Source organism: Narcine bancroftii, chromosome 12, assembly GCF_036971445.1.
Source record: "Narcine bancroftii isolate sNarBan1 chromosome 12, sNarBan1.hap1, whole genome shotgun sequence".
Classification (NCBI taxonomy): Eukaryota; Metazoa; Chordata; class Chondrichthyes; order Torpediniformes; family Narcinidae; genus Narcine; species Narcine bancroftii.
The window spans coordinates 7,935,952-7,954,566 of NC_091480.1; the positions used below are offsets into that span (position 1 = coordinate 7,935,952).

General features: G+C 43.5%; 2 long non-coding RNA genes across 3 annotated transcripts in view; one reads left to right on the forward strand and one right to left on the reverse strand.

Annotated features, from left to right (window-relative positions):
* LOC138746929 (uncharacterized) overlaps positions 1 to 18,615 on the forward strand; it is a 30,385-nt gene that overhangs the window by 8,953 nt on the left and 2,817 nt on the right. The window contains exons 2-4 of the long non-coding RNA XR_011347192.1: positions 9,724 to 10,014; positions 11,144 to 11,253; positions 13,114 to 13,214. This is a non-coding gene — a long non-coding RNA (uncharacterized lncRNA). The remainder of the gene's footprint in view (positions 1 to 9,723; positions 10,015 to 11,143; positions 11,254 to 13,113; positions 13,215 to 18,615) is intronic.
* The window catches only part of LOC138746930 (uncharacterized), a 39,972-nt gene continuing 29,230 nt past the window's right edge, over positions 7,874 to 18,615 (reverse strand). For both annotated transcript variants that reach the window (XR_011347194.1, XR_011347193.1), the window contains exons 2-3: positions 10,928 to 10,999; positions 7,874 to 8,097 (exon numbers count right to left, since the gene is read on the reverse strand). This is a non-coding gene — a long non-coding RNA (uncharacterized lncRNA). The remainder of the gene's footprint in view (positions 8,098 to 10,927; positions 11,000 to 18,615) is intronic.

Below are 18,615 nucleotides of genomic sequence, written 5' to 3' on the forward strand. Positions count from 1 at the left end.
GTGTACTGTGCGTATGCACTATGGTCCGGAGATGCGCTGTTTTGTCAGGTTGTAGATGTACAATCAGATGACAATTAACTTGAACTTAAAAGGAAGCTGAGGGGCATCTTCTTCACACAGAGGGTGGTGAGTGTGCAGAACAAGCTGCCTGAGGAAGTGGTCAAGGCGGAGTCAATTGTGACGTTTAAAAGACAGTTAGGGAGGTAGATGGGTAGGAAAGGCTTCGAGGTGTATGGAACAGAATGGGACTCACTGGGCCAGCATGGATGATGGGCTGAAGGGCCTGTCTCTGTGCTGCAGCACTCTAAGTCACAGAATTGTAAAGCACACAACAGGCCCTTCAGCCCATCTCATGCATGCTGACCAATTTGGCATTCTGGGCTAGCCCCGTTCGCCTGTGTTTGGTCTATATCCAACCCATCCATGGGTCCAAATGCCAAAGTTGTGCCCCCTTTACACTTCTAACCACTAACTCTGCTGCACCAGTGACAACACTCCAGCCTGCAAAGCAGGCACTCGATCCCTCACTAAACTTGCACAAACTTTTTCCCTGAACAGAATGAAACGTTTCATGCTGTCTCTCATACACTTACAAAGTGCCGTTACTCTGTAGCCTGATCAAAAATTCATCAATGGGTCATTAATGCGTTGGAGGCTGAAATTGATTACGTGATTACAGATTTAATAAAAGAATAAATGATACAGGCTGACGCCATAATAATCCTTGTGGTGAGAAAGGGACACGATATATTTTGCCCTTTGTTTCGATCCAACACAGGCTGACGTTTGTAAGCAAACTAATTATGATTTGATTTCAGCTCAGATCCATTCTAAAGAGGTTGCCTACAGGAATCATTAGTAATTTGACTAAATTGATTTTTGGGTCCTGAATCTGGCTGTAATAATGCTCCGATTCACAATTCCCACTGCATCTCCTGATATCTAACCTCTGCTTTGAGTCAAAAATAAGTATGCAGTCCTTTCAAGGTAAATAGTTTTTTATCAATTGATAGCAGAATTGATGACATGATTAGTTTCTTAATACGAGAGTAAATTATAAGCAGGGAGGTTGTAATGGACTTGCCGTGATGCCTCTCCCTCAGCTAACATCATTGCTGTTTGAGGGATTTTGCTGTGTATATCCATTCCAAAGTTGTCCACATTGAAGTGGCTCATTTGCGATGGGCTCTAGAGAAATGGAGGTCTTTCTTGTCTCTTGCAATCCACTGCCTAATGATTTGGGCTCTTTTTTCTGATGGATGCTCCTGCTAATGCTCCTCACTTGGGCCTCAGACATGGCCCTCCCACACCCTCACACTGAAGCCTACACTGCACCCCTCACACGAACACACAACGACAGACCCCCCATCTCACTCAGACGCACACAAGCATGCAAAAAATGCATTGACGCGCCCACACAACTAGAGAAACACCATCTTACACACACGTACACAAAACATGCATATATGCATGCACACAACTACAGCAACACCATTTTCTCACATTACATGCAAAATGTGCATCTACACGCATACACAACTGCAGAACCACCATCTCAGTCACACACACACACACACACACCCCCACAAAGCACGTGCATGCACAAACACAAAATGTGCAGAGTGCTCCAACCAGCACATAGGCACAGAAAAAAAAACACAAATACAGATGCACACACCCACACAAAGATCATCCAGAAGAGAAACACACACGGATATGTAACCACACTCAGGCACAGCTCCAGTTGAATAACTACTCTCCCTGTATTTGCATGCACACACATTGCACACAGTCTTCTTCTTTGGCTTGGCTTCGCGGACGAAGATTTATGGAGGGGGTAAAAAGTCCACGTCAGCTGCAGGCTCATTTGTGGCTGACAAGTCCGATGCGGGACAGGCAGACACGATTGCAGCGGTTGCAAGGGAAAATTGGTTGGTTGGGGTTGGGTGTTGGGTTTTTCCTCCTTTGCCTTTTGTCAGTGAGGTGGGCTCTGCGGTCTTCTTCAAAGGAGGTTGCTGCCCGCCAAACTGTGAGGCGCCAAGATGCACGGTTTGAGGCGTTATCAGCCCACTGGCGGTGGTCAATGTGGCAGGCACCAAGAGATTTCTTTAGGCAGTCCTTGTACCTTTTCTTTGGTGCACCTCTGTCACGGTGGCCAGTGGAGAGCTCGCCATATAACACGATCTTGGGAAGGCGATGGTCCTCCATTCTGGAGACGTGACCCACCCAGCGCAGCTGGATCTTCAGCAGCGTGGACTCGATGCTGTCGACCTCTGCCATCTCGAGTACTTCGACGTTAGGGATGAAAGCGCTCCAATGGATGTTGAGGATGGAGCGGAGACAACGCTGGTGGAAGCGTTCTAGGAGCCGTAGGTGGTGCCGGTAGAGGATAATTATAATTATGTATTCCACATATAAGTCCTCAACTCTGCAAGAATCACACAGTATTCACATGTGTACGTACATGCATACCTCTATAGACGACACTTTCCTTATTCTAATATATCCTAATTTTAGAGGATCATCTTCCAAGGTGTGAGCTGCGAGATCCAAAATTTTGATCTCTTTAATCCAACAAATCAAACTCTGTGGCTGTTACTTTATGTAGTTTTAATGTGTTGATAGAACGGATAAACATTTTGCACAGGTTCGCAACAAGACTTTCATAATGGTAAATAACAAAGCATTTACTGTGTAATGGATACAAAGAGATAAAAATACTTAGAGATACAAAAACCAAGATATACAAAATTTAAAGAAAAATTTCTTGTGCTCACGCTTCCTTCACATCTTGTAGAAAAAGAGCAAGCCTTTAGCCTGGTGGATATTATGACATTGCATCATAGTCACTTTGGTAACACGACAGACAATAGTTCTCTTAAAGAGACAGGCACAAGATTAACTACAGAGTTAAAAAACACAAGATTCTTATTTGTATGATACACACATGTACATACACAAATAAACACATGCACACAAGCGCATATAGATATATATATATAGATATATATATATATATATGTGTGTGTGTGTATGTATATGTGTGTAATATACATCTGTCAGGTCATTGGTCTGAGTGCTACCAGTACTATGTAATACAGTACTACCTGTCGCATGGTCGGGTGGTCAGCGACTAAAACAGCTCCCCTTGTGTGGAGGGTGGCTCGACACCCTGCAGGATGAACCCTCTCGTGGGGTCAACGCCCATCTAGCAAACACGTGCTGTGAAGTGTGGAAAGGGCATCCCTTGCATCGAAGCTTGGTCTGGACATTCACTGCAACACAATTTTCCTCCAGTTGTCTTGGACCTCACCCTGCCACTGGATCAAGGAGGGGATGTCGAGAGGGTGAGTCTGCACCTGTGCAAACCCCTACTCACCTAAAATCCATTCACGCATGCTGTTCCTTTCTGCGGAATGGTGTATAAACCCCCCCAACTGACTGAAAGGAACCATCATCTTCCTAAGGGATGGATAACCAGAATGTTTATATATACCCACACACATTTTTCTTATATATAGATAGATATGATATGAGATTATATATATACCCACGCACGCATTTACACACTCACATGCACCTTTTCCACCTCAGGCTAGGCTGCACTGCGGTGCTACTTAAGCTTCCTTTGTATAAACACCATCCTTGATGTCTTGATTGATGAGTTTCTTTAGCACAGTTGGGGATGACTCAGAGCTAAATAGTTTAATTCACTGTCAGTCAAACCGGCAGAGCCCGCCTGAGATGCTATTGAGTAGAGCCACACTGGAGCAAGTAAAAATCTGTCCAGGATGTAGCCCCCTCTGCCATCCATCCAGAACCTGTGGCCAATTATTGTGCATTCACTCTTCGAAGAGATCATTTGGGGATCGGAGGGGGAGAGGGTGAGCAAATTCAAATTGCTGGGAGTCACTATCTCGGACAATCTTTTCTGGACCCAACACACTCATGTACTTCCTCACGAGTTTGTGGCGGCTCGGAATGTCATCAGAAACCTTGGCAAAATGCTGCGAAGTATATTGTAAAGTGAATCACACCCTGGTATGGAGGCACCAGTACTCCTAAGTGGAAAGCCCTGAAAAAGGGAGGACATCTCAGGCGGAACCTTCTCCACCCTCTAGAACGTCTAGGGGGAACACAGTCATGGGAGAGCAGCAGCGATCATCAAGGATCCCCACCACTCAGCACACGCTGCTGCCATCAGAAAAGAGGCCACAAGGCTCACCCCACCAGGTTCAGGAACAGCTGCTCCCCCTCCTCCATCAGACTCCTCAATTACAAACTCAATCAGGGACTCATTTAAGGACTTCCTTTCCACTTTTTTACTGAATATTTACTTTTTCTTCTGTATTGCACAGTCAATTTGTTTGCATTTCTCTTTTTACATTTCTCTCTTTTGATATGTATTGTTCCTTGAGTCCAGGCTTCTGCACAATCAATAAGTAAATGTTCTGTCTGCCAAAGGAAGAAGAATCACAGGGTTGTATGTGATGCCATACAATAACAATAAATTTGAACTTTGAAGGATGAGTATGTTTGCCCAATTGCCAGCCATCAGAAACTCCCAGAGTAATTAATGGTGTTGACTTTAAATGGATTGTTATACTCCTGAATGATGAATCATCGATTTTCACAACCATATTTAAACACACACAAAAAATGTGTTACTTCAAGGTTGCAGTGCGTTGAATCGGAATGTGGAGATGTTAGGGACGTGTATTTATGCACTCAGCATGCAAAGCTCCCAATCCACCTGCCTTCATTATCCATTGTCAAAGCTATTTAAGGACTACGTTTACCAAATCACTTTTTTCATTCTGTCCTTAGAAGGGGTAAATTTGTCAAAAGTAACAGTATTTTGAAAATAATATTTATACAAGAAATGGTTTATCGTGTCAGAAAGAAAAGGCAATCTTCTCTGCAGCAGATTAACAGGTTGATATGGAATTACTTCAAAACTAACAGAAAAGTTCAAATAGAAATGACTTGAAACTGTCTCAAATCTCATCTGGAGATTTGAGTGTGAAAGTCTCGGGCGAAGCAATAGAAATTGTCCACGGGAACTGCTCTGCCAAGACCGCGAGAAACTGCAGGGAGTTGTCAATACTGATCAGGGCAACATGAACGGCCCTGCCCCCATTTATCGACTCCATCTACATTTCCTGTTATCTAGGGAAAGCAAGACTCATCCTACCCCAGTCACACTTCCCTCTCCCTCTTCATTCATGAAGAAGGTACATGAACTGGAAAATCCAAACTTCCAGATTCAAAGGCAGTTTTGCCCCTGCTGCCATCAGATCATAGAATGGACCTCTCATGAGTAAAATGCTGCCCTTGCACCATTTGAACTGAATGTTTTCTCTCAAACACCATACTCGGCTCTTTTATTTTATGATTGGACTATCTGTTGTACAGAAGATTGAGTCATTGTCTGGGTAGTACACCAAATAAATATTTTCAATACAATCGTGTGTCTTCAGAACCCACTTACTCTTCATACCCCAGAATCCCTTTAGCCACAAGGACCTCATCCAACTCCCTTCTGTATCTATCAAACAAACCGGCCTCAACAACTTTCTGTGGCAGGGAGTTCTATGTGAAGAAGTTTCTCCTCATCTCAGTCTGGAATGTTTTCCTCGCGGTGCACGTGACAAGGTACAATTCAAATGAGTTTGATTTCATTCACCATCAGAGGGCATTTGAAGGAGGGCCACACTTCTGCTGGAGCTGTCATTACCCGAGTCTTTGGGCTTCACCCATTGGATGGCAAAGAAACAGATCACCAGTCCAGAGTGGTGCAGAGACGCAGCGGGTAGATCCACTGCTTTGTGGCCTCAGGAACCCCAATTCAATCCTGACCTTGGCCTCTGACTGCGTGGAATTTGTCCGTTTTTCCTGTGACTGTGCAGATTCCCATAGGAGTTCCAAAGTTTGTGCAAGATAGTGGGTTGATTGTCCCCTGTAAGTTGTCTCTGTTGTGTGCATCAGTGGTCAAATCCAGGGCAAAGTTTATGAGAAGGCGTGAGAGTATAAAATGTGAAGATGCCTTTGCACTTTACCATCTCTATACCCCACATTTTCAGATGGCAGATTTACTGTCAGAGAACATACATGACAACACATACAACCCTGAGATTCTTTTTCCTGTGGGCGAGGCAGAATGTCTACTTATTGGGTAATGCAAAATAACTGTACTCAAAAAGATATGTATCAAATCTATCATAGGTAATCCAAAAATTGCAGTAATGGGATGTGGTTGTAAATCAATATTCAAAACAGTAGATATAATGAAAAAAATTTCCTTCCAATAATTCTGTAAAGAGGGACAGGACCAAAACATATGTGTAAGGGAAGCTATTTCCAATTGACATTTTTCACATATAGGATCGATATGAGAATAAAAGCGATGGAGTTTATCTTTAGATATATGAGCTCTATGATCCTGAGGATCGTATGATTGCTTTTCTTAAGATCTAGAAGATCTATACTATTGAATTGGAAAGAGGTTAATCCTCCCACTGTTTTCCAATGGTTTACCCAAACTATACTATGTTTAAATTTAGAGAAAATTAGAAACTCTGTCTATGAATCCCCTTCTAAGTTTGAGTTAACCTGGCGACCATTTATTCAATATTTTCATTTGTGGTGAGTTGATCTGGCTCTGATTTCTTTCTATGATTATGTATGATAATTGGGCTGTAAGATGAGATCGGAGTGATCGGCGTGGTTTAGCTATATCTGTAGGTTTTTTTTAAGTTTTTTTTAATTCAGATTTGTTTTTTCTTCTTTTTTGGGGTTTTTTTTCTCTTTTTTCATATATTGTTATTAATTATATCTTTTTTTTTAGAGATAGTTCACACCCTAAACTGATCTAAAAATTTTTTTTATGATATATTTTTATTCTGTAATATTATTGTTTAATATCTCTGTATTAATTCATTACTTACTATGTATTTTTTATATCTCTTTGAACTGTATGTGTTTATAAATTATAATAATAATAAAAAGATTGAAAAAGAAAAAGATATGTATCCATGTAAACAAATAAAAAAATGCAAAGAAACTGCAATACAGAGAGACAAAATTAATAATGTACAAAAATGAGTCCCTGATTGAGTTTGTCATTGAGGAGTCTGATGGAGGAGGGGGAGCAGCTGTTCCTGAACCTGGTGGTGTGAGTCTTGTGGCACCGAGACCTCTTCCCTGATCGCAGCAGCGAGAACAGAGCATGTGCTGGGTACCGTGGATCCTTGATGATCACTCCTGTTCTCCAACGGCAGCGTTCGCTTCAGATGCTCTCAAGGGTCAGGAGGGCTTTGCCTGTGATGTCCTGGGCTGTGTCCACTACCTTTTGCAGGGCTTTACACTCAGGAGTATTGGTGTTCCCATTACCAGACCATGATGCAGCCGGACAGCACACTTTCTACCACACTTCTGCAAAAATCTTCCAGAGTTTCCAAGGTCATACCAAACCTCCACAAACTCCTGAGGAAGTAGAGACGCTGACGTGCTTTCTTCATGATACCATTAGTGTGTTGGCTCCAAGATAGTGACTCCCAAGAACTTAAATTTGTTCACCCTCTGATCCCCCATTGATCACTGGATTGTACACCTCTAGTTTTCCCTTCCTGAAGTCAAAATGGTTTTGATGACATTGAGTGTGAGGTTGAGGGCAGAACTTCCAAGGTTTTATATTTAAAATAAAGACTCATTTGTGCCTTGAAAAAACCTTGCTAGCTTGAATTATATCTGTACTAGTCTGAAGATATTAAGAGGAACAGGGGTGCATTGGTAAGAATGAAGCAAACATGAGCAATGAGTCGGCAGTGTAATTTGATTTATTACATTGTATCCTTCCATATTCTGTGTGCAGAACAATCTCATCAATAGAACATAGAAGAATGCAAGACAGCTCGTGTTCCTTTGAGTCTGCTCCATAATGATGTCAAATTAAGCTAAATTTCAGCTGCTTCCTCATTATACATATCCCTCTATTCGCTGCACATTCATCTGTTGGCATAGAAGTCTCTTTATTGCAACCATCGTATCTGCTTCCACCACCACTTCTGGCATCTGGTCCCAGGCACCCACAACTGCCTATGTAACCAAGAAACAAAATTTATTGTCGTGAACATGTCACGAAATTCATTGTTTTGCGGCAGCGTTACAGGTACAAGTATTGCCATGAACCTCGGTGGCCACTGCAGGAGGAATGGCAGCAAATGAATGGAGCAGAGGCAGCACTGGGATGTTCAAGTTGATTATCCTCAGATCATACCAGGACAATGCAAATAAACTACATTCTCCAGTCCTCAGTGCAAAATATTGCAAACACACACAGACAAACGATACATCTACACCAGTGGTTCTCAACTTCTTTCTTTCAACTCACATACCACCTTAAGCATTCCCTATGCCATAGGTGCTCTGTGATTAGTAAGGGATTGCTTAAGGTGGGATGTGGGTGGAAAGACGAAGTTTGAAAACCACTGTTTTAATCGTCCCTAACTGACTCGTTATGTGCACGGTTACAGAACTCCAAAGGAAATGGGCCAATGACCATTTTTCTCAAGCCAAATATTTCAGTAACAATTGGGTCTAGAGCAGTGATTCTCAACCTTCCCTTCCCACCCACATCCCACCTTAAGCAATCCCTTACTAATCACAGAGCACCGATAGCATAGGGATTACTTAAAGGGAGATGTAAGTGGAAAGAAAAAAGTTAAGAACCACTCCTCTACACAGAACCTATATACATATATTAAAATAAATATTATTACAAATAGTGGAGTCTATTATATAGACTATAGAAAAAATCTATATATAAATATGACATCTATATTATGTATTTCGAAAACACACACACACACTAGTAGATAGGTGAATTTTTCCATGGCTTAAGATTACGTGTTGCATGGTGACTGGCAAACTAATGGCGAGGTGTGCCAATTTAAAATTTCCGTATTTTTTTTGGCGGTCTCTTGAGGCTGCCGGTTGCTTGAATTCTGGATAACAGGTATTTTGTTGTATATGGTTTTTTTAATGTGTATGTGTGTGTGAGTGTATGTATATATATATAGAGAGAGAGAGAGAGAGAGAGAGAGAGAGAGAGAGAGAAAATCAGAAATCATATATGTGACAAAGCAACAAATAATCTGTTGGAGAAAATCAACAGTTTGAGGAGCATCTGCCAGGAAAATAATGTTGGTTGGGAGGTAAACATTGATGCGGGTACCAGTAAGGATGGCTGTTCAGCAACTGAGGAAAATGGTGCTGGCTGTCCACCCTACCTCAGCCCCTCATAACCTCGACTTGGCTTGTCACTCGTTGACAGTTTATTGAGAGCACAAGGTACTTCCAGCTCATTAGTTGGAATAGTTTTGTCAATACCTACATTGGTCACTTGTTAGATTTGTAACAGCGACAGAGCACATGGCCAAAGACCTGAGCACTGTGCTGTCCCTCAGGTAAAAGATATTGATTAGGGAAATTACTGGGGTTTTCAATTGTTTAATGTGTAAATTTAGCTGAATTGATTCAGGTACTGATGAGTTTAATTAATTCCAGTTATCTTATCTTCTGCACGGTCTCATTGCTCATCTCTGTTCTGGAGATTTGCAGCTTGTTTGGTTTAACATCCAAGAGCAGGGAGCTGATTAAAAAAACCATTTGTACAAATATATTTCCTTGCTATTTAATTTTGTTGTTCATTGTTCTCAACAGGATGTGAGGAGCCAAGTGAGGAGACCTCTCATTCAAAGATCAGATTTATTATCAGAGTCTATACATGACATCACATGCAATCCTGAGATTCTTTTTCCTGCAGCCAGGAGGTCTTTCGACTTATCAGTAACTGTACACTATACTCAAGGAAAAAGGATATGTATACAAAAGAGAGAAAAGTGATATCAAAGCAACTGGAATCCATGACTGCCGGCCGACTATTGTTGGATACTGACACGAGAAGCATCAGATGCTGAGTGCAAATGAAAATCAGCGGCAAAACATTTTTAGGTCAGTTCAACTAACGCAATGTGTCACCATCATTATGCAATTAAACATTCTAAATTCAATACAAGTTAATTTAAAGTTTCTACAAGTTCCTACGTGATCACAGCCAGCACCAAGGGGGTCATTCATGGGCATTGGACACCCTCTGAGTTATTGTGCCCCCACCCCCCATCCGCAGCACTGGCGTCACAAGGCTCCATGCAATATAAGCAGCATGTTTATCTGTTACCTCAGAAGGAGGGGGAAGAGTGACGGTGGTGCACGGAGGTGGTTCATGGCAGGTAGGTAGGCACCACCACTCCCCCCCACCTTGCTGAGCGAGTTTTTGAACGTCCAACCAGATGACATAAACATCAACCTCTGATTTCCGTTGATCTCCGTCCACCCCCCCACCACCACTTCTTCCTTGTCTCCTAATAGTTCTCTATCATTCTTTTCCTCTCTCTCCCCCCCCCCTTCTCCTTTCACAGACCCAAATCAATTCTCGCCTTTCCTCCTATCTTATCCAATGAACTGTTGGTCTGCACTACCCCCCCAACCCACCCCCCAATCTCCCCCCTTTCTCTCCCCAGCCTTTAATTCAGACACGTGTCGATTTTCACTCACACCTTGAGGAAGGGCTCAGACCCGAAATTTCATTAATATATCTTGACCTCCTATCGTCGCCGCCTCACCTACTGAGTTCCTCTAGCATTTCTGAGTTTTAACTATCTGTTCAGAATAAAGGTGTCAGAGAGGGGCCTGTACCCACAGTTTTCCATCCTTCACGTCTCCTTTTCCTCCTCCACTTCTCACTCCCCACCTGCCATTCCAATGAAATGACTTGCCCGAGATGAACAGACATAGGGCTTAATCTGGAGACACAATTTAGATCCTTTTACTTAATGAGACGTTGAGGGAACTTTGGTTTTACTACCTGCTGTCTTTCACTTTTCCTTATTACCAGCATGTGTGAGAACGTAGCCACTTGAGATTATTACACGAACACCTGTATGTAAGGATAAGATTAAGCAGTTAGCAGAAATGGCTCCCAGACTTACCAAGTCATAGAGTGCAGTATCTGACACAGTCATAAATCTGCAGCTTTCATAAGAGTTTTTATATTTTAATGACACTCTTTATTTCTATGTAGGTTCATAATATGGATTATACAACAATGTGGAACAGTCTCTTTTGTACAGAAGTAAAAACACAACGCTGGAGAATCTCAGCAGGTCAAATCGTGCACTTTATACAACAAAGGTAAAGAGGCATTAACAAACGTTTTGGGCTTGAGGCCTTCATCAAGGTACAAGCCAAATGTAAGGAAGGGCCTGAATAAAATGGAGGGGGGGGGGAGTGCAGGTGGTGAAGCACAATCCCACCGGCAGGAGGTAATAGGTGAATTAGGGAGGGAGGGCACCCCAGCAAACTGGGGGAGAGGGCAATGGCTCTGTGATTGGAGAGGGAAGAGGGTGGAGAGAAGGAGGAAAGGAGAAAGAGGGATGGGGAAGGGAGGGAGGGAGAATGGGGAGTGGTCTAGCAGGAACTGGAGAAGTTGTTAGGGGAGGGAGAATGCCCATACGGAATATTAGGTGTTGCTACTCCAGTTTACACATGGCCTTGGTTTGGCTCAAGACTCGCCCCACCAAGTTCAGGAACAGCTGCTACACCTCCAGCATCAGACTCCTCTACAACAAACTCAATCAGAGACTCATTTAAGAACTCTACTTTTGGCTTTTTTTCTCTCTGTATCACAGTCAGGTTGTTTATATTTCTTTATTTGTTTACAGGTATGCGTATCTTCTTGAGTATAGATTTTTGCCCCACCAGTAAGTGATAATTCTGCTGAGAAAGAATCTCAGGCTTGTACGTGATGTCACGTATATACTCTAACTCTAAACCTGAACTTGATTTTGAGAAATCTGAATTTGAAGAACTAGGACAACACCTTGTGTTCTGTTTGCCCACAGCCCAATGATGTATACATTGAATCTTCCAATTTCAGGTGACCCGTTCCCCCAGTATTCCTGCACCACTCCCAACACTCCGCCTCGGCTCTCTCTTTTTATCCACCTTCCCCTTCTCCCCGTTGCATGACATTACCCTCCCCCAACTTGCTTCCACCTGTCCTTCACTCCATCACATCCATCTGACCAGGTTTCTTCTCCCTTGGCTTATCCTTCCTGTTCCCTCTCCCATCAGTTTCCATCAACCCTCCCTGACATGTTTCCTCCCATCGCCCACCTTCCTCTATCTCCAGACTGTTTCTCCCCCCTACCTCATCTACCCATCAGCCCCTGCCTCTCCCCTCTTCCAACCTATCATGTTGAAGAAGAGCTCAGGACCAAAATGTCACTACCTCCTATAGTCGCTGCGAGACCTGCTGAGTTCCTCCAGCATTTCTGTGTTTTTACTGTCAGCACATCAAATCCTCCTGATCAGTTCTCCCTCTCCAACTCCCTCACAAGGGACAATTACAATTACAGTGCATGCTTGCAGGAGCTGGCCAGGACACTTGGAGCTCGGCGATAAAAGTCTTGGCAGCTTCCTTGGGCCTTATCTACGAAGCCAGATATCACTTTTGTACAATCAAATATAGGGCATTAATGAAACCTTACAGAAATTAATTATTATCGAGTCAGTTTAGGAAATGGCTTTATGGTCTGTATTCTGCAGAAGATTCCATTGCAGCTATAAAAATCTCCAGAGGTCATTCAGTTATTGAAGACACATTAATGAAGACATATCTCAAGTCATTGGGCTTGCGGGTTTTAATTATTTACCTCGGTTCCTATTATTAAATTCAACCTCCCTCACATAAACTCTGCAATTATAAAGGAAAATTGAAATGTTTTGTGGATGTAATATTCAGACTGAAAAAATGTGAGCCATTGGTACGAAGCCGAGTTTCAAACCCGTCATAACTTTAAAGCCCACGAATTACAGGGAGTCCCCGGGTTACGAGCGAGATCCATTCTGAAGTCTGTCTTTAAGTCAAATTTGTAGGTAAGTTGGAACAGGTACATTTAGAGTCAGTTAGTCAAATGTTTGTTTTAGTATATAGTTTATATTTGGCATTTCTATGCATAAAAAATTACTGGAGTCAATTTCTTGAAATAGGCATCAAGCAAGGCGACGTGATCCAACTTAAAATGGTGGATGGTGTTCTCCTTACTTGAGCCGACGAACCGCTGAAGCTGTACATAGTCCTCAAGTTGTCTGTAAGTTGGACATTTGTAATCCGGGGACTGTCTGTAAATACATCTGCAGATGATGGAGAAGGGGTGTTGCCACTTGCTGGATCAGAGAGGGAATGGAAATATTTGCAGCGTAGAGTTTAATATTAGATGTCAATGAATAAATAAAATTACTCCAAATAAAATTAAATCATTGTTTGCCAGAGGGAAGGACAGTGATTCCCAGGGGGAAGAACGATGACTCCCAGAGGACAGGATGGTGATTCCCAGGGAGTGGACAGTGATTACCAGGGGTTGGGGGCGGTGGGGGGGCAATGATTCCCCAAGGAGAAGAAAAATGAATCCCAGGGAGTAGGACAGTAATTTCTGGAGGGCAGGACATTGAATCACAGAGGGAAGGAGTGTGATTTCCAGAGGGAATTACTTCTTCCTAGAGGGAAAGATGAACCCATACCTCCTTCCTGCTGTCCAGTGTCATTGTTGAGTGGACCAGGAGGATGTGAATCCATTCCAGCAGCATCACCACCAAGCCCAGCCCTTGTTATGCCAGCTACCTTCTCAAGCCGCATATTGATGTAGAATCTCAACATAAAATGTTGAAAATACCTCCCCCCCCCCACCCCGCTCTCTGATGCACCTCGATCCCATCATGATTACCACCAGCAGATTTATTTCTACTCCAGATTCCAGAGTTTGCATTCTCTTGTGTCTGCATTGTAGATTAGCTGGAATTAATGTGTTCCTCAGACATCCCGCAGCATTTCATTGTGTACAGCTGTTTCCCTCAACACCAATTTGACACTAGACAGAAAATCTACGTTGGCTATGTTGAGCAGGTGGTGTCACTGCTTGGGGCAGGAATGTTAAGACATAGGAGTAGAACTAGGCTATTCAGCCCATAGAGTCCACTCTGCCATTTAATCAGGAGCTGATCCATTTCCCCATTCAGCCCCACTGCCTGGCCTTCTCCCCATAACCTTTGATGCCCTGGGCTAATCAAGAACCTATCAATCTCTCCCTTAAATACACCCAATGACCTGCTTCCACAACTGCCTATGGCAACAAATTCCACAGATTCACCACCCTCTGGATGAACAAATCTCTCCACATCTCTGTTCTAAGTGGACATCCTTCAATCCTGAAGTTGTGCCCTCTTGTCCTCGACTCTCCCACTGTGGGAAATACCCTTTCTACATTTACTCTGTTCACGCCTTTCAACATTCAAAATGTTTCAATGAGATCCCTCCTCATTCTCCTAAGTTCCAACGAATATAGGCCAATTAATGTTAATAATGATGAGTTTATTGTCATATACAGAGTACAATGCATGGCTGCACAGAAATTCTTATTTGCTGCAGCCAAACAGGTACTGGTAAAGTAAAACTGATTGTAAATTTATTGAATTATAATAAAGGAACAATAAACGTGTTAGATAATCCATATTCACAGTAATTCTAGTGTTAAAAAAGTGACGCATCAGTGCAATCGGTCCTTTTGTGGAATCAGAGCAGACCCTGATTAGTGTACCAAGGCAAGGTGTAAGAGTCTGATAGCAGTTGGAAAGAAGTTGTTCTTGAGCTCAGAGGTGCTGGTCTTCAGGTTTCTGTACCTTCAGCCTGAAGGGAGCAGTGAGAAGAGATTGTGACCAGGGTGATGGGGGTCCTGTACGATGTTGGTTGCCTTCTTGAGACAGTGTCTCACACAGATGTCAGAACCTGTGATGGACCTGGCTGTGTTTGCTACCTTCTGCAGCACTCTGTGTTTCTGGACCCTTGAATTCCCAAACCAGGCTGTGATGTAACCGGTTAATATACTTTCCACAGTCCACAGAGTATCTTGCCATGTGCCAAATTTCCTCAGACTTTTTAGAAAGTAGAGGCTTGGGTGTGCCTTCTTCATGGTTCTGGCTCCAGGAGTGGTCCTCTGCAACATGGTTTCCCAGGGGCTTGAAGGTTCTGCCCCATCAATGTGGACAAGTGCCTGGTCCCTCAATTTTTTTTACAGCTCTTTGTCCTTAATGATGTTGAGAGCAAGGTTGATGTTCTGGCACCACCTGACCAGGTTCTTGATCACCATCCAGGAAACATAATATTCCAGAGAACATGATGCTTGCTCGTGTAACAAGCAATGTTGAAACTTTAGACTGGCATGACTACGTACATTGACACCTAATCCAAATCAGATACAGAACCGTGAAGCCCAAATCTTTAATGCAAAGCACAAAGTCCCACTATTCTCTGCAGCTCATTTCAATTGGGAGTTTTGCTAAATAATTAGAATTATAGTTTACAGTTGCAGAAACAGCCCCCATCTGCAGGCTGACCTCTTTGTCCATCTGCACTAAAGCAATTTTCCTTCATTAGCACCACATCCTCTCTATTTATCTAAATACCTCTCAATTATATCTGACCCGTCTCCTCTGGCACCAATTTCCAGTTATCAAAAATCCTCCCTGTCCAAAGAAAACCCCCTATGCCTCAGATCCCCTTTAAAACTCCAATCTCAAAACTTCAGCCGATGCCTCACATGTCCCCTTGTCATCTTAACCAACATTCATTGGTTCATTAATAGTGTGGTCAACCCCTGGATAGGAACACGGACATTTTACCTTGACCCCTGCGGTCAAATAGAATTCTCACCCATTCTGTGCGTCTGATTTGAACTCAGTTTGAATTTTTGCCCTACACCATGGAGACACCGAACACGGAAACAGGTTCTTTGGCCCATCTTATCCATGCTAGCCATCCCATTAACATGGACCCTTTGGTTTCTGTTAACCCCTCTTTTCCTTATGTCTCCCTTCCTCTGGTTCTCTCTCTCTTCCCTTTTCCCTGCGTCTCCTTGTCCCCACCTCTGCTTCCGCAGAGCCAAAATCAACCCCTTCATCCACCTATCAATTCTCACCTTTCTGCTCTCCTGTGTCCCATCCTTAGCTGATCAACACTTTTTGTCTGTTGGTCTGTGCTCCTCCACCTATCCATTCTTCTCTTCTCCCCAGCCTCTTAGTTCAGGCACCTCCTACTTTTTACTTATACCTTTAAGTGGGGCTCAGGCCTGAAACATCGGTTAGATATCTTTACCTCGTATGGACACTGCAAGACCTGCGCATTTCTGTGCTTTTAGCCATGTGCTATTGCTGCTCTGAGCACAGTCAGCTGATGAAGGCAGCTATCAAACATGTGAGCCAACTTGCATGGTGCTGCTACCACTGTGAGTCCTTTGGAATTCTTTGCCTGGATACATATATAATATCACCAGGAGCATGGATCAGGAATTTAAAGCAAAAGGCCAGCACTTCCATGGTGCTTCACAAGCTTCAACTTATTGCAAGGCTCTTTACAGAGCATAAAATGTTGTGGAAATGTGGACACTGCAGTACTGAACGACACACAGAAGAGTGGTCATGATAGGTCAACACCAACTTTGACAGATGCACCTCAAAAAGTACCCTATCCGGATGCGCCACAGAGTGTGAAAGGAACCACTCAGACTCAGACCCCAAGAAACTGCAGAGCTTTGTGAACACAGTTCAGGCCATCACGGAAACACCACCCCACCCCACCTCCATCGACTCCATCTGAATTCGTGCTGTCTCGGGATAGCAGCAAAAATATTCAAGGACCCTGTCCCATCCTGATCACCTCTCCTCTCTGTCTCCTTCCATCAGACAGAAGAAACATGAGCTTGAAAGCACAAACCTCCAATTCAGGGACAGTTTCATTCTGACTGTTATCAGACTCTTAAATGGACTCCATTGGTAAAAGATGTTGGGCTTGTGCTGTATAACTGTTCTTTCGTGTATATTCTGCACTTTGTCTTTATATCACCGCACCCTCCACTCTGTCCCACTGTAACACCTCACCCTGCGCTCTGGGACTCACTGTAAATCCCACCCTGCACTCTGTGACTCACTGTAACACCCCACCCTACACTCTGTCCCACTGTAACACCTCACCCTGCGCTCTGTGACCCACTGTAACTCTGCACCCTGCGCTCTGTGACCCACTGTAACACCGCACCTTGTACTCTGACCCACTGTAACACCTCACCCTGCGCTCTGTGACCCACTGTAACTCCGCACCCTGCGCTCTGTGACCCATTGTAACTCCGCACCCTGCGCTCTGTGACCCACTGTAACTCCGCACCCTGTGCTCTGTGACCCACTGTAACACTGCACCTTGCGCTCTGTCCCACTGTAACACCACACCTTGCACTCTGACCCACTGTAACACCTCACCCTGCGCTCTGTGACCCACTATAACACCACACCTTGCACTCTGACCCACTGTAACACCTCACCCTGCGCTCTGTGACCCACTATAACACCACACCTTGCACTCTGACCCACTGTAACACCTCACCCTGCGCTCTGTGATTCACTGTAACACCTCACCCTGCCCTCTGGGACTCACTGTAACACCGCACCCTGCGCTCTGTGATTTACTGTAACACAACTCCCCATACTTTTATTTTATTATTGCACTACCATCTGTAATTAAGAATGAATTGACTTGCCTTGAAAGCTCTTGACTGTATCTTTGTGTACACAACAATAAACAATTCAATTCATTGAAACATTTTTTTTCCTGGCACCCGGGGACTCTGTGGCATTATCTAAGAGGCAGGAAAGGCTTTGATTTAATGTCCCGTCCATAAGGTGACATTTCTCTGAGCAGCACCGCATGTGCACACAACGGAAATGCTGGTTTACAATTGCAGGCACCAATATGAGGATGGAATCTGATCCCACAATTTTCCCTCTTCAAGCAAGAACATGATCAACTGCATTAATTACTGCAGTAGATTCAATGCATCATCTTTCCCCAGCATTCCATTAGATCCCAGTGAACATCCACCTTGACTATTAAATGCTCACTACAGCAATCTTTCATTTTCCATTTGACCCCTGGATTCAATAGCAACTCCAGCAATAGTTAGTGTTGGCCACCATCAATGCCTGAGTCCACAGATTACGGATGTTTAAACCAGAAATGGTGTGAGACTGTCTCCACACTGCTGTGTAACCAAGGAACTATGTGAGACAGTCTTCATACACTGGTGTGTAACTTGAGTAAGGATGTACTGGCTTTGGAGGCGGTGCAGAGGAGGTTCACCAGGTTGATTCCAAGAGAGAAGATGGAGGAGAGATTGAGTCATCTGGGACTGTACTCGTTGGAATTTAGAAGAATGAGAGGGGTTCTCATAGAAACATAAAATTATGAAAGGCAGAGATAAGGTAGAGGTGGGTATGTTGTTTCCATTGGTGGAGGAGACCAGAATTCAGGGTGGTAGATTTAGGACAGAAATGAGAAGGAACTGCTTTTCCAGAGGGGGGGGGGGTGAACCTGTGGAAATCACTGTCCATTGAAACAGTAGAGGCAACCTCAGTAAATACATTTAAGACAAGGTTGGATAGATTTTTACA